General features: G+C 47.9%; 1 protein-coding gene across 1 annotated transcript in view; it reads left to right on the forward strand.

Annotated features, from left to right (window-relative positions):
- The window catches only part of colec10 (collectin sub-family member 10 (C-type lectin)), a 57,236-nt gene that overhangs the window by 27,767 nt on the left and 6,597 nt on the right, over window positions 1–22,872 (forward strand). The window lies entirely within an intron of this gene.

Below are 22,872 nucleotides of genomic sequence, written 5' to 3' on the forward strand. Positions count from 1 at the left end.
CCGCGGATGTACACGGTAAGGAGTCGGAGTTTATGTATTTATTTATTTTAAATATTTAATAACTAACGATTTTCTCTTTTTTCAGCACGCGGTGGAGGGAGACCGTCTATTTTCCACAGAGACGCAAGGCTCGAAGATATTCTGAGCTGGGATTAACCTCATCACGCAACTTTCTTGAAAATGTGTAGTCTGTTTTTATTTTTTTATTTTTTCTCTTATTCCGATGGAACGGGAGAATTCATTTTGAAGAGGTATATTAACTGAATTTCTTGAGGTAGATTCTTCCTGCTACAGATTTTAAAAGATGGAAGGAGAGAATTCACATCGGGAAAATAACTTCGGACGTGTATTGGATTTAAACGCTTCAATAATCGACTCAGCGGGGAGCGCTCCTGGAGCAGATGGTCCATTACCCGAGGCGTTAAATTCGCCGCCTCAAAATAACATCGAGTCCGGAGAGAGACTTTTAAGCCGTGTTCGTTTAACACCGTTAAATGAGGCTCTTAACAATTTAGCGGCTGAACGAGAATCGGAAGAAATTAACCCCTACATCATTTCTGCGATTAACGCTATAAATTCGACGGTCCAGTCTGATACTGAAGAGCCCCCTGACCCCCCGCACACCTCACCTCCAGACGAGTCCGGTCCCGCGGCGTTGAACCAGGTACGTCTGACTCCGTTAAATAACGCCGTAAACCTCCTCGCGTGTGAAGTTAATCCTCACGTCCAATCCGCGGTGGATGAATTAAATCAAACGCCTAACGACGCTCGCGCTTTTTCACCTTTAAGAAGTCCCTCCCCGCGCAATGCGCGCGGAGAAGAGATTTTAAACAGAGCTCGTTTAACCCCGATAAACGCGGCGATCTCTGTTTTGATGGAAGACGGAGATGATGCACGACCGGGACCCAGCCGACACTCTCCCATGACGGGTGGTGGGGCTGCTAACGTCATCAGGAGACCTGCTTTTAACAATATCGAAATCAGGCTGCCTCTCAATTTCCAGCGCGCCGACGAAATTCCCGACTACGCGGAATTTTACCGTAACGTCGTTGGGGCTCTTCATAACTCGGTCGAAAAGGCTTTAACACACGCCAGGGCCGGGGACTTTATCCAAATGGAGATTCGTGGGGACTCAGTCTACAACGAGGCCGCTTTGATCAGCTCATATAACGACGCTGGCGATGTGACGGGCTTCCAAAATCTGTTAGAACGATTGATACAATCAAATTCCAACGTTTTAGCCGACGAGTCTCTGGAATTAGTGGTTCAAGTCATCCGCAACCAGAACGGCGCGGGGAAGCGCAGAATAGATGACCTCCTCCATCACGAGGTTCTGAGGAAAAAAATCCAAATGCCTTAATATCGTGTATAATCCTGACAACAGTTTATGTTTCGCGATAAACCTCGTTCAGTTATTGAATCCTCATCTGAGTACGCACGAGGCGGAGCAGCGCGGACTGGCGTTACAAAATAGCGTCGGATTAACGGAAGCTACGCCGGTATCTTTAGAGCAGGTGGGAAAATTTGAAAACGCTCTGGGTTGTAAAATTGTGGTGTTTTTCAGAGCCGAAGGGGGGAGAAAGCTGACAAAATTCCAGACAGGAATACCGGCGCAGCAGAAAACTCTTTTCGTTTTTCTGTTTAATAATCATTTTTACGGAATCATCGATTTAAAGAGATTTTTGGGAGTGAAATATGTATGTAAGTTTTGCTTTGAGGGGTACAATAACCACGCCTCCCATAATTGTCCGTCATATTGTAAAATTTGTGAATCCACGCAGTGTTATGAGAAAAATAACCCTGTATTCTGCAGCGAATGTAACAAGGAGTGTCGCTCTCCCACCTGTTACAGCCTGCATAAACAGCCGAAGTATCGTCCTTCCGCCGGTAAGTTCGTTAATGTGTGTGATAACAGAAAAAAATGCTCTCGATGTAAACGTGAGTATTACATAGCGTTTTCTAAAAACAGCGCTCCGCACGTGTGTAAGCAGAAGAGGTGTCATATATGCGGCGAGGCTCTCCAGGAGCCGAGCGAGGGTCACCTCTGCTATATGACCCCGCTCAAAGCTGAAGAGACGCATTCAGAGAAATATGTTTTTTATGATTTTGAAACGTATGTCGATAATAACGGGGAACACGTACCGTTTTACGTCAGCGCTGTAACAAAGACGGGTGATTTTTGGAGCGCATGGGGGACAGACTGCGTAGCCCGCTTCTTTAAACATTTTAGAACGAGAAAATTCAAAGAATACGTGTTCATCGCTCACAACTCAAAAGGTTTTGACGGCTATTTGCTTCTAAAGTATTTAGTCCAGCAGGGCGTAACCCCCGCTGTGATTATGACCGGGAGTAAACTATTACTCATGACAGACGCCGCCTTTAAACAGAAATATATAGATTCGTTATCTTTCCTTACAATGCGCTTATCTCAGATGCCTAAAGCCCTGGGGATCCGGCTGAAAGACGAAATCATCCGCAAAGGTTACTTTCCGCACCTGTTCAGTTCAGAAAAAAATCTGAACTATGTCGGTCCGTACCCTGACTCAGCGGCTTACGGGGTCGCAAATATGTCAGAGGGAGAAAGAGAGGAATTTAACGCGTGGTACGTGCGGAAAAAAAAACGCAATTTTCGATTTTAAAGCCGAGGCCGTTATGTATTGTGATAACGACACAAAAATCTTGGCTGCAGCCTGCTCCAAATTTATGTCTGAATTCATCGCTGAAACACTCGTGGATCCTTTTACCTGCGTTACAATCGCCTCGGCGTGTATGAAAGTCTTCCAAACTAACTTTCTTGCTCCAAAAACGCTGGCGATCCCCTCCGCCGACAATTATAGAACGAGGCATAAAAAATATTCGGACGTGGCCGTGCAATGGTTAGAATGGGTTGCTGAGACACAAAACATTATCATCGATCATGCTCTAAACAGGGGCGAGAAAAAAATAGGAGGTTATTATGTTGATGGGTATGCTCAGATTGACGGCCGGATAAAAGTGTGGGAGTTTCTCGGATGTTTTTACCACGGGTGTGCAAGGTGTTTTACACAGCATGAAATAAACCCTCTCACAAACACCTCATTTGGAGAGCTCCACGCAGCGTGTCAGAAAAAATAGCCTTTCTGCGGGCTATGCCGGGCGTCACCCTCAACGTAATTTGGGAGCATCAATGGCTTGAAATGAGGCTGAGGGATGAGAGCGTTCGGTGTTTCCTCGCCCACAGGGGGTTACCGCCGCCCCTCGAACCTCGCGACGCTTTATACGGCGGTCGGACTTGCGCGGCCCGTCTGAGGTACACGGCTGAGCAAGATGAGACGGTCTATTACGTCGACGTGACCTCGCTGTATCCTTACGTTAACGTAAATTTCACATATCCCACGGGGCATCCGGAAATTATAGAGAGAAATTTCAGAGACCCCAGGACTTATTTCGGGCTCATCAAAGCCATCGTGTACCCGCCCCAGGGGCTAAAATTCCCCGTCCTCCCACACAGAACTCCTCACGGTAAACTGGTGTTTACTCTGTGTCGCACCTGCGCTGATGAAAATAATCAAGCTGCAGCGTGCACACACAGTCAGCAGCAGAGAGCTCTGTCTGGGACTTGGACGACCCCGGAATTCCACAAAGCTCTGGATACAGGCTATGCTGTAGCTAAGATTTTTGAAGTCTGGCATTTTGAGGAAAAAAGTGATAAAATCTTTGAGGGGTACATAAACACCTTCTTAAAACACAAGCAGGAAGCCTCTGGTTTCCCTCCCGAATTTGATAAAGACTCCGAGAGCAGAGAAAAATACATCACGGACTACTGGCTGAATCAGAAGATTCGTTTAGACCCAGAAAAAATCAGTCACAATCCGGCAAAACGTCAGATGGCTAAGATCTGCCTCAACTCCTTCTGGGGGAAATTCGCCCAGAGGGCAAATCTGACGCAGACCGCGCTCGTTAAAAATGCTGACGATCTGTTCAGGTATCTGTTTTCTGAAGAGTACGAGGTCACATATCTAACATTCCTCAGCAGTCAGGCGGCTATGGTTCAATGGAGGTACGGCCCGCGGCACGTCAGCCGACCGGGTAAAACCGTCAATATTTTCATCGCGGCGTTTACAACGGCGTACGCGCGTTTGACCTTGTACGGTTTTATGGAGGCTGTGGCAAATCCTGACAGGATTCTGTATTATGATACCGATAGCCTGATTTACGTTTGTAGGCGGGGTGAAACCCCGCTGCCTACCGGTAATTATCTGGGGCAGCTCACCGACGAGTTGAACGGCGACGTCATCACAGAGTTTGCAGCGGCGGGACCTAAAAGTTACACATATAAAACCGCACGAGGTAAAACGGTCATGCGTGTGAAGGGGATCACTCAAACCCACGAAAGCTGTCAGAAAATAAACTTTGACAGCGTCAAAGATCTGGTCGAGGGTTATATAAAAGATCCCGCCCTCGCTGCATCTATCATAACGCCGCAGCAGGGAATTAAACGTCATAAAAGCAGTTTCAGTTTGACAAACGTGTCATTTCAAAAATCCTTCAGGGTGGTGTATGACAAGCGGCGTCTTTTAAAGGACGGGGAAACCGAACCGTTCGGATTTTGAAACATGTCTCACTCTGGAAATACGGTGGAGATTGACCCCAGACTTCAGCTCCCATTCTCCTGTCTCATCGTTGGACCGAGTGGTTCGGGAAAGACTGTGTTTGTGAAAACATTGCTGGAAAATTGTAGCCACGCTATGAGACAGGAGAATGGGAGCTGAAGTCTGGGGTCAATCTCCACCGTATTTCCAGAGTGAGACATGTTTCAAAATCCGAACGGTTCGGTTTCCCCGTCCTTTAAAAGACGCCGCTTGTCATACACCACCCTGAAGGATTTTTGAAATGACACGTTTGTCAAACTGAAACTGCTTTTATGACGTTTAATTCCCTGCTGCGGCGTTATGATAGATGCAGCGAGGGCGGGATCTTTTATATAACCCTCGACCAGATCTTTGACGCTGTCAAAGTTTATTTTCTGACAGCTTTCGTGGGTTTGAGTGATCCCCTTCACACGCATGACCGTTTTACCTCGTGCGGTTTTATATGTGTAACTTTTAGGTCCCGCCGCTGCAAACTCTGTGATGACGTCGCCGTTCAACTCGTCGGTGAGCTGCCCCAGATAATTACCGGTAGGCAGCGGGGTTTCACCCCGCCTACAAACGTAAATCAGGCTATCGGTATCATAATACAGAATCCTGTCAGGATTTGCCACAGCCTCCATAAAACCGTACAAGGTCAAACGCGCGTACGCCGTTGTAAACGCCGCGATGAAAATATTGACGGTTTTACCCGGTCGGCTGACGTGCCGCGGGCCGTACCTCCATTGAACCATAGCCGCCTGACTGCTGAGGAATGTTAGATATGTGACCTCGTACTCTTCAGAAAACAGATACCTGAACAGATCGTCAGCATTTTTAACGAGCGCGGTCTGCGTCAGATTTGCCCTCTGGGCGAATTTCCCCCAGAAGGAGTTGAGGCAGATCTTAGCCATCTGACGTTTTGCCGGATTGTGACTGATTTTTTCTGGGTCTAAACGAATCTTCTGATTCAGCCAGTAGTCCGTGATGTATTTTTCTCTGCTCTCGGAGTCTTTATCAAATTCGGGAGGGAAACCAGAGGCTTCCTGCTTGTGTTTTAAGAAGGTGTTTATGTACCCCTCAAAGATTTTATCACTTTTTTCCTCAAAATGCCAGACTTCAAAAATCTTAGCTACAGCATAGCCTGTATCCAGAGCTTTGTGGAATTCCGGGGTCGTCCAAGTCCCAGACAGAGCTCTCTGCTGCTGACTGTGTGTGCACGCTGCAGCTTGATTATTTTCATCAGCGCAGGTGCGACACAGAGTAAACACCAGTTTACCGTGAGGAGTTCTGTGTGGGAGGACGGGGAATTTTAGCCCCTGGGGCGGGTACACGATGGCTTTGATGAGCCCGAAATAAGTCCTGGGGTCTCTGAAATTTCTCTCTATAATTTCCGGATGCCCCGTGGGATATGTGAAATTTACGTTAACGTAAGGATACAGCGAGGTCACGTCGACGTAATAGACCGTCTCATCTTGCTCAGCCGTGTACCTCAGACGGGCCGCGCAAGTCCGACCGCCGTATAAAGCGTCGCGAGGTTCGAGGGGCGGCGGTAACCCCCTGTGGGCGAGGAAACACCGAACGCTCTCATCCCTCAGCCTCATTTCAAGCCATTGATGCTCCCAAATTACGTTGAGGGTGACGCCCGGCATAGCCCGCAGAAAGGCTATTTTTTTCTGACACGCTGCGTGGAGCTCTCCAAATGAGGTGTTTGTGAGAGGGTTTATTTCATGCTGTGTAAAACACCTTGCACACCCGTGGTAAAAACATCCGAGAAACTCCCACACTTTTATCCGGCCGTCAATCTGAGCATACCCATCAACATAATAACCTCCTATTTTTTTCTCGCCCCTGTTTAGAGCATGATCGATGATAATGTTTTGTGTCTCAGCAACCCATTCTAACCATTGCACGGCCACGTCCGAATATTTTTTATGCCTCGTTCTATAATTGTCGGCGGAGGGGATCGCCAGCGTTTTTGGAGCAAGAAAGTTAGTTTGGAAGACTTTCATACACGCCGAGGCGATTGTAACGCAGGTAAAAGGATCCACGAGTGTTTCAGCGATGAATTCAGACATAAATTTGGAGCAGGCTGCAGCCAAGATTTTTGTGTCGTTATCACAATACATAACGGCCTCGGCTTTAAAATCGAAAATTGCGTTTTTTTTCCGCACGTACCACGCGTTAAATTCCTCTCTTTCTCCCTCTGACATATTTGCGACCCCGTAAGCCGCTGAGTCAGGGTACGGACCGACATAGTTCAGATTTTTTTCTGAACTGAACAGGTGCGGAAAGTAACCTTTGCGGATGATTTCGTCTTTCAGCCGGATCCCCAGGGCTTTAGGCATCTGAGATAAGCGCATTGTAAGGAAAGATAACGAATCTATATATTTCTGTTTAAAGGCGGCGTCTGTCATGAGTAATAGTTTACTCCCGGTCATAATCACAGCGGGGGTTACGCCCTGCTGGACTAAATACTTTAGAAGCAAATAGCCGTCAAAACCTTTTGAGTTGTGAGCGATGAACACGTATTCTTTGAATTTTCTCGTTCTAAAATGTTTAAAGAAGCGGGCTACGCAGTCTGTCCCCCATGCGCTCCAAAAATCACCCGTCTTTGTTACAGCGCTGACGTAAAACGGTACGTGTTCCCCGTTATTATCGACATACGTTTCAAAATCATAAAAAACATATTTCTCTGAATGCGTCTCTTCAGCTTTGAGCGGGGTCATATAGCAGAGGTGACCCTCGCTCGGCTCCTGGAGAGCCTCGCCGCATATATGACACCTCTTCTGCTTACACACGTGCGGAGCGCTGTTTTTAGAAAACGCTATGTAATACTCACGTTTACATCGAGAGCATTTTTTTCTGTTATCACACACATTAACGAACTTACCGGCGGAAGGACGATACTTCGGCTGTTTATGCAGGCTGTAACAGGTGGGAGAGCGACACTCCTTGTTACATTCGCTGCAGAATACAGGGTTATTTTTCTCATAACACTGCGTGGATTCACAAATTTTACAATATGACGGACAATTATGGGAGGCGTGGTTATTGTACCCCTCAAAGCAAAACTTACATACATATTTCACTCCCAAAAATCTCTTTAAATCGATGATTCCGTAAAAATGATTATTAAACAGAAAAACGAAAAGAGTTTTCTGCTGCGCCGGTATTCCTGTCTGGAATTTTGTCAGCTTTCTCCCCCCTTCGGCTCTGAAAAACACCACAATTTTACAACCCAGAGCGTTTTCAAATTTTCCCACCTGCTCTAAAGATACCGGCGTAGCTTCCGTTAATCCGACGCTATTTTGTAACGCCAGTCCGCGCTGCTCCGCCTCGTGCGTACTCAGATGAGGATTCAATAACTGAACGAGGTTTATCGCGAAACATAAACTGTTGTCAGGATTATACACGATATTAAGGCATTTGGATTTTTTCCTCAGAACCTCGTGATGGAGGAGGTCATCTATTCTGCGCTTCCCCGCGCCGTTCTGGTTGCGGATGACTTGAACCACTAATTCCAGAGACTCGTCGGCTAAAACGTTGGAATTTGATTGTATCAATCGTTCTAACAGATTTTGGAAGCCCGTCACATCGCCAGCGTCGTTATATGAGCTGATCAAAGCGGCCTCGTTGTAGACTGAGTCCCCACGAATCTCCATTTGGATAAAGTCCCCGGCCCTGGCGTGTGTTAAAGCCTTTTCGACCGAGTTATGAAGAGCCCCAACGACGTTACGGTAAAATTCCGCGTAGTCGGGAATTTCGTCGGCGCGCTGGAAATTGAGAGGCAGCCTGATTTCGATATTGTTAAAAGCAGGTCTCCTGATGACGTTAGCAGCCCCACCACCCGTCATGGGAGAGTGTCGGCTGGGTCCCGGTCGTGCATCATCTCCGTCTTCCATCAAAACAGAGATCGCCGCGTTTATCGGGGTTAAACGAGCTCTGTTTAAAATCTCTTCTCCGCGCGCATTGCGCGGGGAGGGACTTCTTAAAGGTGAAAAAGCGCGAGCGTCGTTAGGCGTTTGATTTAATTCATCCACCGCGGATTGGACGTGAGGATTAACTTCACACGCGAGGAGGTTTACGGCGTTATTTAACGGAGTCAGACGTACCTGGTTCAACGCCGCGGGACCGGACTCGTCTGGAGGTGAGGTGTGCGGGGGGTCAGGGGGCTCTTCAGTATCAGACTGGACCGTCGAATTTATAGCGTTAATCGCAGAAATGATGTAGGGGTTAATTTCTTCCGATTCTCGTTCAGCCGCTAAATTGTTAAGAGCCTCATTTAACGGTGTTAAACGAACACGGCTTAAAAGTCTCTCTCCGGACTCGATGTTATTTTGAGGCGGCGAATTTAACGCCTCGGGTAATGGACCATCTGCTCCAGGAGCGCTCCCCGCTGAGTCGATTATTGAAGCGTTTAAATCCAATACACGTCCGAAGTTATTTTCCCGATGTGAATTCTCTCCTTCCATCTTTTAAAATCTGTAGCAGGAAGAATCTACCTCAAGAAATTCAGTTAATATACCTCTTCAAAATGAATTCTCCCGTTCCATCGGAATAAGAGAAAAAATAAAAAAATAAAAACAGACTACACATTTTCAAGAAAGTTGCGTGATGAGGTTAATCCCAGCTCAGAATATCTTCGAGCCTTGCGTCTCTGTGGAAAATAGACGGTCTCCCTCCACCGCGTGCTGAAAAAAGAGAAAATCGTTAGTTATTAAATATTTAAAATAAATAAATACATAAACTCCGACTCCTTACCGTGTACATCCGCGGATCGTTTTACGGGTCTCTCCCACTGACCCGCTTCTCCATGGGCTGTGACAGAAAAAATCGGGTTATTCCAGAGTTTTAATCGTGATTTAATCTCGATCGCTGTACTTACATCTGCGTGGTGAAGTCGGGGCTTCCAGCCTTCGAACTTCTTCAGGGGGCTCTGACTTGATTTCTAGAATTAACATAAATAAATGAATACAAAGCATCACCCTCGCAAGCGGATATTCTGTACTATTTCAAATATATTACCGAGGACGGGTCCGAACGCGCTCTGGACCGTCTGCGTGGTTTTGTCTAAAAAAAAAAAAAAAAAAAACAGTTTCAGACGGCGTGCATCATTTAAAAACACTCATTTCTATCAAAACAGATTACTTAAATCACTTACCCTGAAAGCTGATGCGGTTTTCGCACTCTGCTCGAAGACAAGAAAACTTAATTAAACAACATGGTTTTCCAGGATTTTTTCCGCAAATTTATTCTATTTTATACCCATAGCTGGGGGTCCAGGCATCTTCACTCTTCACCGGTCGTAGTGGAAATGCTCGCTGACTCGTTCCCAGGGACGTAAGTGATAAGGAGCATTGTTTATTGTTCGGGCTCGGGGCAGCATCTCCGCTCAGCGGGTGTCCCGCGCCCCATGATCGATCGGCTAATATCTTAAAAGAAAACATCATCTGGCGTGAGTGATAAGGAGCATTGTTTATTGTTCTTCGGGTTCATCACCTCGGGGCAGCATCTCCGCTCAGCGGGTGTCCCGCCACACACACACACACACACACACACACACACACACACACACACACACACACACACACACACACACACACACACACAGGGTCATGTTTCCGCGAGCGGCTCTATGCGTGGGTATTTGACCGTCTTGCTGCAAAGACTTACAGCCGAGAGAGACGGGTATTTGTTCCCCTTCTTTAATTTACGAATTAAAAAACAGAAAAGGAAACGTAATAATTTAAGAATTAAAGATATTAAAGGGTCATTAAATAATAGACAGTGATTTATGTTTAATTATTTCAGAATTAGTTAATTCTTTAATACATTAAAAAGATCTAGGTATTTTTAATCGTTCTTTAATTCATGAAATAAAATGACATTAAAATATTAGACCCTGGGTGGGAGGGGAGGTATGGCTTGGAGGCGGTGCTTGGCCGGGGTTAGGGGAGGAGCTTGGGGGTGGGGCTAGGGGAGGAGCCAGGGGCGGAACTAGGGGAGGAGCTGGGGGCGGGGCTTAGGGGCGGGGCATACTGACGTCATCGACTCTGATTGGATGTGACGTCATAAGGGGCGGGGGCTCGGAGGCGGGATCAGGGGCGGGGCTTAGGGGCGGGGCATAATGACGTCATCGATTATGATTGGCTGTGACGTCATAAGGGGCGGGGCTTGGAGGCGGGACTAGGGGAGGGGCTTAGGGGCGGGACATAGTGACGTCATCGATTCTGATTGGCTATGACGTCATAGAGGGGGCGGGGCTTAGTGACGTGGCCGATTTTGATTGGCAGCTGTCACTTTTTTGACGAAAGGTGGGTCAGTTTTCTCTCTAATGGCGTGTTTGGTGGGCACTGGAGTGGAAGAATAAACATTTTGATCCCAATGGCCATGATCCTTGGCAAAACAAACCTTGTAAGGGTAAGTCTGTGGTTGATCTTCATCCATATATCAAGTTTGTTTGAAACCAGCCACAGGACATGAGCGGTGTAAGGAAATAAACAGAAAAACTGACAAATTACAGTATGATGTTTCTACCCAGGCCTGGCTCCTCTTGTGCTCTCTGCAGTTTGTGGTGATCCTGCTTGTCCAGGTGATGCTACATGTCTCTGTATCCCCACCTTGTCACAAGTTTATATTGTTACTTGAAATTTCTGTTTTTCTGGATGCACGTGAGGCTTGCACCACACAGCAGCTGCATACTGGCTGCTTTAGCCACGCCCCCTCCACAAGACATTTTACAGCAGGAGTCTGTTGTACATGAAGCATTGCTTTAGGGAACACCTTACCTTAATTGTACACAAATTAACACTGTAAAATAGCAGTTATGATATTAGAACAAGTCTAATCGCCTACAAAAAAAAAATGTCAATTGTGTATTTTAATTTATTGTAAGTGTATTTTATTATGTAACTTTTTTCATGTTTACCTACTGGAGTAATTTTGTTGTTCTGAAATCAGTTCAATAGATGTTTTCAATTCAATTCAATTTAAATTCATGTCTGATAATGAAACCAGCTCGGAGCAAACGTGTTCAAATCTGGTCATTCTGAGGCATTAACCTAAAAAAGAAAAAACAAAATCACATTTTCCTCATTTCTTTTCTGCTTTACGTTATCTCCAAACTTTAAGAACACAATCCAATGACGTCATCAGGCTGTTTTGCCTGAGGTGGTTGAAACCGTTTCTATTAATTTCTTTATTTTTTATGAGCAGTAATGTTCCCCTGCTTCGTAAGCATTGACTTTTCTCATTATGTTTAATATGCTTACAGGAAAGTGGCTCTGCATCAGCCATCTCAGGAAAAGCAGTTAAATGATGTCACAGGTTTGGATTCTCCTTCATCCCAGCAGCCTGGAGCTCATAAAGTACCTCAACTAAATGCAATTTTCACAGAAACAGTGGCTTTTTCACTAACTGAGATTCAAGTAGTCTTTTATGAAATTATGGGTGGTGATGTCACTTATCTCAGACTGACAGAGGGTTTTCTTTTTTTTAGGTTGACAAAACATCACACATTTATGCCAAACTGCTTGTATTTCTACTTTTAAGTTGGTGTAATTGATGTCAAGGTGATTATTATGACACAGGTCTCCTTTCTAATTCTGTGTATATTCTCAGTAATTATATTTTTAAGGCTGCCATACTAACATATAGATGAAATGAAACAGTGAAACTGTGTGAACTGACTGAATTTATAAGTAAAACCACCAAATAACTGCAGCCGACCTGTTTTTACACTGTAACAGTAAGTTAGTCGTGATGTCCAAAGATATATATAACCACCAAATCTTCAGAGGGTGAACAAAATGACAAAAAAATTTATGATCCAATTTGGACCAAACTTGGTGAAATATTTGAGGGTTACCCAAGAAGTGGACCAAGTCATAGATGCAGCCCATGTAGGTCAGTAGGACAAGAAGTTGGGCTACCAATATGTAGACCTGGTTTTGGTTCCCTGGTACGCTACATTTATCCTTGGACAATGTGTTCTTTTGACATTTTTCAAAAGATATTCAAAAAGTTAAGTGTGCTATTTCAGGCATATTCCTATGAATTTCCATGTACAGTACATGTTTTACATTTAACCTTCAGAAGCATGTATTTGGGTTTGGGTTAGAATAACAATAATAACTAGAATTTCCACTTTTCCAAGTCAGAAAATCCATCATCTTCAATTCATCAAAGCCTCCTGGCTGATGAATACCTGCTTTAGACAAGACACTTCTCAATTGTCAGTCTACCCAGCTTTAAACGGGTACCAACCTTGGTTAGGGAAGTAACCGGTGTCCCATCCACTGGGGGGGACTCTCATCCATTTCATGCTACAGAATTTGGGGACAGGCAATGGCATCAACAGGCTTTATGGTCTATGTACTTATGTAAGGACTTACTTCTTCTGTTTGGACAGAGGTGAAGGTCAACATTTTTGACCCACTAGGGCATAGGTGTCAAACTGATTCGAGAAAGGGCCAAGAGGGTGCAGGTTTTCTTTGTAGCCACCAACTCCAGCAGGTGATTTCACTGATGAACATCACTTTGAGCAGATGGGAAGAGTTCATCAGTGAAATCACCTGCTGGAGTTGGTGGCTACAAAGAAAACCTGCACCCACTTGGCCCTTTCTGGAATCAGTGTTGGGAAGCACGGACCCACAACAGGGGGCGCAAATGAACGGACAATGAATAAGCCAAAAAGGTAACAATTTAATGTTGTGATAATACACAACGAAACGTACAGTAATTTGCACAGTCAATTTAACACCAGGTGACGTGTGGGCAGGCTCGAAGATAGAAGACCCCCGACGAGAGAGAAGCCGCATCCCACACGGCTTCCACCACCAACGGTCTGAAGAACACCGGAGCCGCCAAGTCCCGAGTCCCCAGGTGGCCTCTGTCTTCGGCTGTCGACCCTGGTACTGCTGGCAGAAAGCAGAAATATGATGAGTGAGTGTGAGTCCGCACACTCAGTAATTCTCAGTCCAAACACACTTAGGAGGGAGCACCTCCACCTCCAAACTAGGAACACACTAGCAGCTCCTGTTACCACTTATCTGGATGGAGTGAGAGGCGAAGACGTCGCTTCTCTCACTGACCGCCAACCCAGCTGAAAGGGCACCACAGGACAACGGCTGCAAACAGATCAGACATAAGTCACAGTTTAAATTCAGCAGAGAAATTACCTTGGTAATGGTAGTCGATTTCTCGGCGGGGAGGTGGAGTTGCAGTCCGGCTTTTATGGTGGTGATGATGAACAAGTGACAGCTGGTTCAGAGGATGAGTGACAGCTGTCACTTCTTCTGGGTCTGGCGCCCTCTCGTGCTTGGAGCCCGCACTCCAAGCAGGGCGCCCTCTGGTGGTGGTGGGCCAGCAGTACCTCCTCTTCAGCGGCCCACACAACAGGACCCCCCCCTCAACGGGCGCCTCCTGGCGTCCGACCAGGCTTGTCCGGATGTCTTGCGTAGAACTCGGCCAGGAGGGCCGGGTCCAGGATGAAGCTCCTCTTCACCCAGGAGCGTTCTTCAGGTCCATACCCCTCCCAGTCCACCAGATATTGGAAACCCCGGCCCTTACGACGGACGTCCAGGAGCCTGCGGACTGTAAAGGCAGGCTCCCCGTCAATGAGCCGGGCAGGAGGCGGCGTAGGTCCCGGAGTACAGAGGGGCGAGCTGTGGTATGGTTTGAGACGAGAAACATGAAAGACAGGGTGAATCCGCAGTGAAGCCGGGAGTTGAAGCTTCACTGCGGCCGGGTTGATGATCTTGAGGATTTTGAAAGGTCCAATGAATCTGTCTTTCAGCTTTGGGGAATCGACACACAAAGGGATGTCCTTGGTCGAGAGCCACACCTCCTGCCCGGGCTGGTATGTGGGGGCCGGGGAACGCCGGCGGTCCGCATGGGCCTTGGCCCTCATCCGCGCCTTTAACAGGGCAGAGCGGGCGGCCCGCCACACCCGGCGGCACCTCCTGAGGTGGGCCTGGACCGAGGGCACACCGACCTCTCCCTCCACCAGCGGGAACAATGGGGGCTGGTACCCCAAACATGCCTCAAAAGGGGAGAGGCTGGTAGCAGATGAAACTTGGCTGTTGTGGGCATACTCGATCCAGGCCAGATGGTGACTCCAGGCCGCCGGATGCGCGGAGGTGACACATCGAAGGGCCTGCTCCAGCTCCTGGTTAGCCCGCTCTGCCTGGCCGTTTGTCTGGGGGTGGTACCTGGACGAGAGACTCACGGTGGCCCCCAGCTCCTTGCAGAAACTCTTCCACACCTGTGAAGAGAACTGGGGACCACGATCTGAAATGATGTCCGATGGTATCCCATGCAGCCGCATGACGTGGTGGACCAGGAGGTCTGCCGTCTCCTGGGCCGTCGGGAGCTTCGGGAGGGCCATGAAGTGGGCCGCCTTGGAGAACCGGTCCACTATCGTGAGAATCACGGTGTTGCCCTGGGACGGCGGGAGGCCCGTGATGAAATCCAGGCCGATGTGAGACCAGGGGCGATGAGGCACTGGCAGGGGTTGGAGGAGTCCCGTCGTCCTCCGATGATCTGCCTTGCCCCTGGCGCAGATGGTACAGGCCTGGACATAGTCCCGGACGTCGGTTTCCAGGGACGCCCACCAGAAGCGCTGCTGGACTACTGCCACGGTCCTACGCACTCCGGGATGACAAGAGAGCTTGGACCCGTGACAGAAGTCCAATACGGCAGCTCTTGCCTCTGGTGGGACGTACAGTCTGTTCTTGGGGCCAGTCCCCAGGTCCGGGCTCCTTGTCAGGGCCTCCCGGACGGTCTTCTCCACGTCCCAGGTGAGGGTGGCCACGACAGTGGACTCGGGGATGATGGTCTCAGTGGGGTTCGACAGCCCCGCTTTGGCTTCTTCTTCATGCACCCGGGACAATGCATCTGATTTTTGGTTCTTAGTCCCGGGGCGGTACGTGATCTGGAAGTCAAAGCGTCCAAAGAACAGAGACCAGCGGGCTTGCCTGGGGTTCAGCCGCTTGGCGGTCCGGATGTACTCCAGGTTCCGATGGTCCGTGAAAACCGTGAAGGGCAACGATGCCCCCTCCAGCAGGTGTCTCCACTCTTCAAGAGCCTCCTTCACCGCGAGGAGCTCCCGATTGCCGACGTCATAGTTCCGTTCAGCTGGGGTCAACCTGCGGGAATAAAAGGCACAAGGATGGAGAACTTTATCAGCCTCCACGCTCTGGGACAGCACGGCTCCTATCCCTGAGTCAGAGGCGTCCACTTCTACTATGTACTGGCGATCAGGATCAGGCTGCACCAGAACTGGTGCAGTCGAGAACCGGCGTTTCAACTCCTGGAACGCGGCTTCGCACCGATCCGACCAGGCGAAGGGGACCTTGGTGGAGGTCAGGGCAGTCAGGGGGCTAACTACCTGACTGTAACCTTTAATGAACCTCCTGTAGAAATTTGCAAAGCCTAGGAACTGCTGTAGTTTCCTGCGGCTTGTTGGTTGGGGCCAATCTCTCACCGCCGCAACCTTAGCCGGATCAGGGGTGACGGAGTTGGAGGAGATGATGAACCCCAGGAAGGACAAAGAAGTGCGGTGGAACTCGCACTTCTCGCCCTTCACAAACAGCCGGTTCTCCAACAACCACTGTAGGACCTGACGTACATGCTGGACATGGGTCTCAGGGTCCGGGGAAAAGATGAGTATATCGTCCAGATATACGAAGACGAACCGATGCAGGAAGTCCCGCAAGACGTCATTTACCAAAGCTTGGAACGTCGCGGGGGCGTTAGTGAGGCCGAACGGCATGACCAGGTACTCAAAATGACCTAACGGGGTGTTGAATGCCGTCTTCCATTCGTCTCCCTTCCGGTTCCCAACCAGGTGGTACGCGTTTCTAAGATCCAATTTAGTGAAAATTTGGGCTCCATGCAGGGGCGTGAACACTGAATCCAACAGAGGTAACGGGTATCGGTTGCGAACCGTGATCTCGTTCAGCCCTCTGTAATTAATGCATGGACGGAGTCCGCCGTCTTTTTTACCTACAAAAAAGAAACCAGCACCCATCGGGGAGGTGGAGTTCCGGATCAGCCCGGCAGCTAAGGAGTCCCGGATGTAGGTCTCCATTGATTCGCGTTCCGGACGTGAGAGGTTGTACAACCTACTGGACGGATACTCAGCGCCCGGGACCAAATCGATGGCACAATCATACGGTCGGTGCGGGGGAAGAGTGAGCGCCAGATCTTTGCTGAAAACGTCAGCAAGATCATGGTACTCCTTTGGCACCGCCGATAGATTGGGGGGAACTTTGACCTCCTCATTAGCCGTAGTGCCGGGAGGAACCGAGGATCCTAAACACTCAAGGTGGCAGGTTTCGCTCCACTGCGTCACAACCCCGGACGGCCAATCTATCCGGGGATTGTGCTTCACCATCCATGGAAAGCCCAAAATCACTCGGGAGGTAGATGGTGTTACATGGAACACTATCTCCTCCCTGTGATTCCCAGACACAACCAAAGTCACTGGTTGTGTCTGATGTGTGATTAATGGAAGCAGGGTGCCATCTAGTGCTCGCACCTGCAATGGTGCCGGCAGAGCCACCAGAGGGAGCCCTACTTCCTTTACCCATCTGCTGTCCAGCAGATTCCCTTCAGACCCCGTGTCTACCAGTGCTGGGGCGTGAAGGGTTAAATCCCCACAAAGGATTGTTACTGGGATTCATGCAGATTTGCGGGGTTTTCCCGCGTGTGTGTTATGGCCCACCCTTAGCCCAGTTTCTAAGGACGGGCGTTGTAGTTTGACCGTTTAGGGCAGTCCTTCTGCATGTGCTCGCAAGAGCCGCAGACAAAACACTCCCCGCGGGCCAGCCTCCTTTGTCTGACATTTGTTTTTACTTTGGCCCTGCTCGTGTCCATAGCCTCCTCAGCAGGGGGAGCTGTAGCCACACGGAGCTCTGTGGCAGTGAAGCGTGGGGACGACGTCACCTTGTCGGAACCGGAAGGGGGAGGGACGGCTCGTGCCCGGTCACGCCCCCCGGCCTGCTCCCGACGATGCTCGTTTAAACGGTTGTCTAAGCGTATAACTAAATCGACAAGCCCGTCAAAATCCCGCGGTTCCTCCTTAGCCAGTAGGTGCTCCTTAAGGACCGGGGACAGTCCATTTACAAAGGCGGCGCGGAGCGCAACATTATTCCAGCCGGACCTCGCTGCCGCGATGCGGAAGTCGACTGCATACTCGGCTGCGCTACGGCGCCCCTGTCTCATCGACAGCAGCACGTTCGAAGCAGTCTCGCCTCTGTTGGGATGATCAAACACTTGTTTGAACTCCCGTACAAACCCAGTATAAGACGTTAGGAGCCGTGAATTCTGCTCCCAAAGCGCCGTAGCCCAGGCACGTGCCTCTCCTCGAAGCAGATTAATAACATAAGCCACCCGGCTAGCGTCTGATGCGTACATGACAGGGCGCTGTGAAAAGACGAGCGAACACTGCATGAGGAAGTCTGCGCACGTCTCGACACAGCCCCCGTATGGTTCCGGAGGGCTTATGTATGCTTCAGGGGATGGTGGGGGGGTTCGTTGAACGACCAGTGGAACGTCTGATACAGGCCCAGGACCAGCCAGAGGAGTGGCTGCAGCAGCGCCCTGATCGCGCGCTTCCACCCTGGCGGTGAGAGCCTCCACCCTCCGATTAAGGAGGACATTCTGCTCGGTCTAACTGGTCTAAATCTAACTGAGCCGTGAAGGCGGTTAAGATCTGCTGCAGCTCACTCAACACGCCTCCCGCTGACGCCTGCGCTCCTGGCTCTTCCATTGGCCGTTCAAGCTCGGGTTGACGCCCCTCGGGATCCATGACGATGGCCGAGAAATCCTGTTGGGAAGGTGTCGTAGCATGGACCCACAACAGGAGGCGCAAATGAACGGACAATGAATAAGCCAAAAAGGTAACAATTTAATGTTGTGATAATACACAACGAAATGTACAGTAATTTGCACAGTCAATTTAACACCAGGTGACGTGTGGGCAGGCTCGAAGATAGAAGACCCCCGACGAGAGAGAAGCCGCATCCCACACGGCTTCCACCACCAACGGTCTGAAGAACACCGGAGCTGCCAAGTCCCAAGTCCCCAGGTGGCCTCTGTCTTCGGCTGTCGACCCTGGTACTGCTGGCAGAAAGCAGAAATATGATGAGTGAGTGTGAGTCCGCACACTCAGTAATTCTCAGTCCAAACACAGTTAGGAGGGAGCACCACCACCTCCAAACTAGGAACACACTAGCAGCTCCTGTTACCACTTATCTGGATGGAGTGAGAGGCGAAGACGTCGCTTCTCTCACTGACCGCCAACCCAGCTGAAAGGGCACCACAGGACAACGGCTGCAAACAGATCAGACGTAAGTCACAGTTTAAATTCAGCAGAGAAGTTACCTTGGTAATGGTAGTCGATTTCTCGGCGGGGAGGTGGAGTTGCAGTCCGGCTTTTATGGTGGTGATGATGAACGAGTGACAGCTGGTGCAGAGGATGAGTGACAGCTGTCACTTCTTCTGGGTCTGGCGCCCTCTCGTGCTTGGAGCCCGCACTCCAAGCAGGGCGCCCTCTGGTGGTGGTGGGCCAGCAGTACCTCCTCTTCAGCGGCCCACACAACAATCAGTTTGACACCTATGCACTAGGGGATATTTATAAGGGCAATTTTGAGCAATCAGTTGAAGATACACCTCTGGTTACTATTAAACACGGATATAAAGACATACATCGTCTTTCTATTGGGCACATTACCTTTGACTGTGTGTGACCCTCAGTGTGTTAATAACCACACCATGCTGTCAGGTTTTGAAGGTAAAGGATGTGGACTCAAATGCAGTGAGGCTGAGGTGAAAAAATGGCAAAACTTTATTAATTGAGGATAAATGGTACCAAATTGCTGATTGTGAAGGCACCGGAGCTGGACACACAGGTTGGAGTGGAATATGATGGGCAGGGCCAGGTGGCCACAACGGAGCTGGCGTTTGACTGGAACTGTGGGAAGATGAGAATAAAGGGGTCAGGAACAAACACGGTGAAATAAACAGATACCGGAGAAGCACAACTGACAAACACTGGGGCCAGTTTACCAAAGAGCGGAACTGCAGTTTCTAACAAGTGTGGGGTGGAAAGACTGGGGTATAAATGCAGACTGGGTGATTGGTAACAGGTGTTCTGACAGTAACAGGTGTGGATAATCAGCTCTGTTGTTCAGGCCTCGGGGAACACAAGGGGAGAGAGAGCACACCACTGAAGCAGCACAACACAAACAATTTAAAGATTTGGAAAAACGGCTTTGAGCTCGACTGCAGGTGCCCCCTAGACACCCGTGTATTTCTGGTTCATCAGTTTGTGGGAAAAAGATGTTAAATGTTGAAAACACAACTGTCAAAGGTGAGTAGAGCATGCACAGGCTTTTTGAAAAAAGTGAACTGTCCATTTAAAAGCCACCGTGTTCCAATCAGTTTAACTGAAAATACCTCCGGCGGATCAGATTGTAGAAGTACAAATCTCACTGTTCTGTGTGTTCCTCATACAAAAGCAGCACACTGTGATGTTTGTACTGCAACCCACTTCCTCTAAATTTGCAACTGACACTTGCGTTCATTTCAACAGTGAAGTAATTTGGTCTGTTCTGCAAAGAATATAGAATATGCTTCCACACAAATTTTAATATATTTAATTTGTCTGCTTGTGAGGTAATATATTCAAATCTGGATTACAGTTGATCCTTATGTGAGCTCCACGTGTGTAGCTATGTTAAGACATATTTTGTGATATGCTGCTACCACCTAGTGGAGGTACTCGGAAATTACAGTCTTTAAAGTTTTAACAAAAATGTTAAACTTGACAGCATTATTTCATTTATGATTTGAAACAGAGCAGGTCATTTCAAGTCTGGGAGGATGCACTAGTACCATGCGTTGCCACACCCACCACACTACAGAACTACCTTGAGTCCTGGATGGCAACCACCCAGGGAGACAATGAGTCCCCCACCTTTTGAAAGTAACCATCTACTTGTCACAGCCAAATGCAGTGTAGGTCTCACCTTGACCTTTTCCAGCCACTGGTGGCCTCAACACTGAGGCACCTGCCTGCTGGATCATGAACAGAGAAACACACCACATGGCCACAATGTTGGAGCTGATGTTCCCTCATAATGCAAGTGATACTCCTCATCTGAGTATCCTGAAGTAACTGTTCGTTTGACATAAATTCGTTCCAGCAGTACCCAAGGATCCTCCACAAAGGAGTACCAAAGACTTGTCACCTTAGGTCAATGGTTTGCATCCAAGTCTCACAACCATACAGTCACACAGGAAGCACCAGGACCTTAAAGACTTAGACCTTCACTCTCCTGCAAAAGTATTAGTACCACCAAACACCTCTATCCAGCGACTTTGTGCCTCCATAAGCTCGTCCTAGGCATCTCTTGATCTCAAAGACAGAAACCCAGAGACATGCATGTCGCTGCCATGATAAGTGAATGTTGCTACACATTCAACATTTTCACCACATGCAGATACGCCTCTGAAGGCTGAGTCCAAGAAGTCCTTGAATGCCTGGATTTTTAGTTTTGATCCAGGATATTTGCAACCTCACACACTCCCGACTTCTCACTGTTTTTTTTTTTAGTGCTGCAATCAGAGTAACCATTGATTTTCACAAATCACAGCATGTTCTGCGAAGTCAAGGTCTGTAAACCTTCCCTTGCCAGCAAAGGTTCCTAAGCTGCTGGTTTCCACAACCCTACCCAACACTAAACCCATGTAAGCACTGAACAGTGTAGAATCCACACTGAAAAAAAAAAATTGGAGTAATATTTACTTGAAAAAAAAAAACTAAGAAAGATTTTTCACTCAGAAATTCAAAGTAAATTTTACAAGGACAATTCTTAAGTGCAGAAGGTTCCGGGTTCAAATCCCACCCCTACCATATTTCTCCATGTACTGTGGAGTTGCATCAGGAAGGGCATCCGGTGTAAAACTTGTGCCAATTCAACATGCAGATCCACCTTGGATTTGCTGTGGCGACCCCGAGTGCAAACAAAGGAGTAGCCGAAGGGACTTACTATATTAGTATAACTCAAGCATTTACTAGTAATTATCAATTGAATATTTTCATTGACTCTGTCTTTATTCATAAAAAGTAAAACTTTTCAGTTGTTCCCCTTGTTTTCACTCAAGGTTGCCACAGCAAATCCAATTTGGATCTGCACATTGATTTAGCACAAATTCTACACTGGATGCCCTTCCTGACGCACCTCCACATTACACAGAGAAATGTGGCAGGGGTGGGGTTTGAACCGGGAACCATCTGCACTGCAACCAAGTGCACTAACCGCTTGTTCACCACCTCTGCACTGAGTTTTAAGTCCCTTTGGCTGCCCTTGTTTTCACTCAGAGTTGCCACAGCAGATCTTGGATCATTAGTTCATGAATGTGTTCGTAACAACCATCAATGCATCTTGATACATCTTTTTTCAAAACAGAATTTCTTTTGTCTCACTGTCTGACAAATTTGAGTATTTTTAAATAATCCATAGGAAGGCAGATTTGTGGCCAAGTGGTTAGTGCACTTGGTTTCTGTGCAAAAGGTTCCTGGTTCAAACCCCACCCCTGCCGCATTTCTCCATGTAATGTGGCAGTCCATCAGGAAGGGCATCCAGTGTAGAATTTGTGCCAAATCAACATGCAGATCCAAATTGGATCTGTTGTGGCAACCTTGAGTGAAAACAAGGGGAACAGCTGAAAAGTTTTACTTTTTATGAATAAAGGCAGAGTAAAATTCAATGAAAATATTCAATTGATAATTGCTAGTAAATGTTACTTGAGTTATTCTTTTAGAAAAACTAACATATCTAACAGTAAAATTTACTTAAGAATTCTTCTTGTAAAATTTACTTGGAATTTCTGAGTGAAATAACTTTCCTCGTTTTTTTTAAAGTAAATATGACTCCAAATTTTTTTCTGTGCAGAACACATCTGTGATCAATGCCAGCATTCACTGGGAAAACGTCATTCTGTTCAGCACACACAGTATCTGTGTACAGGCTGGCTATGATGTCCGGCAACTTGTTGGGAATCCCAAAAATTTTCAGATTGTCCCACACAGCAGGGTGGCCACCTGAATCAAAGGCTCTGTGAAAAATCAACACAGGCTCCAAAGAAGCACTGTCTAAAACTGTGTACTTACTAGGGTTGCCACCTTTCAGAAATGAAAATAACGGACGTCCACCACAGCTCCTCAGGGTCACTGGGGTCACTACCACAACCC

The sequence above is a fragment of the Thalassophryne amazonica genome, chromosome 7 (genome assembly GCF_902500255.1).
Source record: "Thalassophryne amazonica chromosome 7, fThaAma1.1, whole genome shotgun sequence".
Lineage (NCBI taxonomy): Eukaryota > Metazoa > Chordata > Actinopteri > Batrachoidiformes > Batrachoididae > Thalassophryne > Thalassophryne amazonica.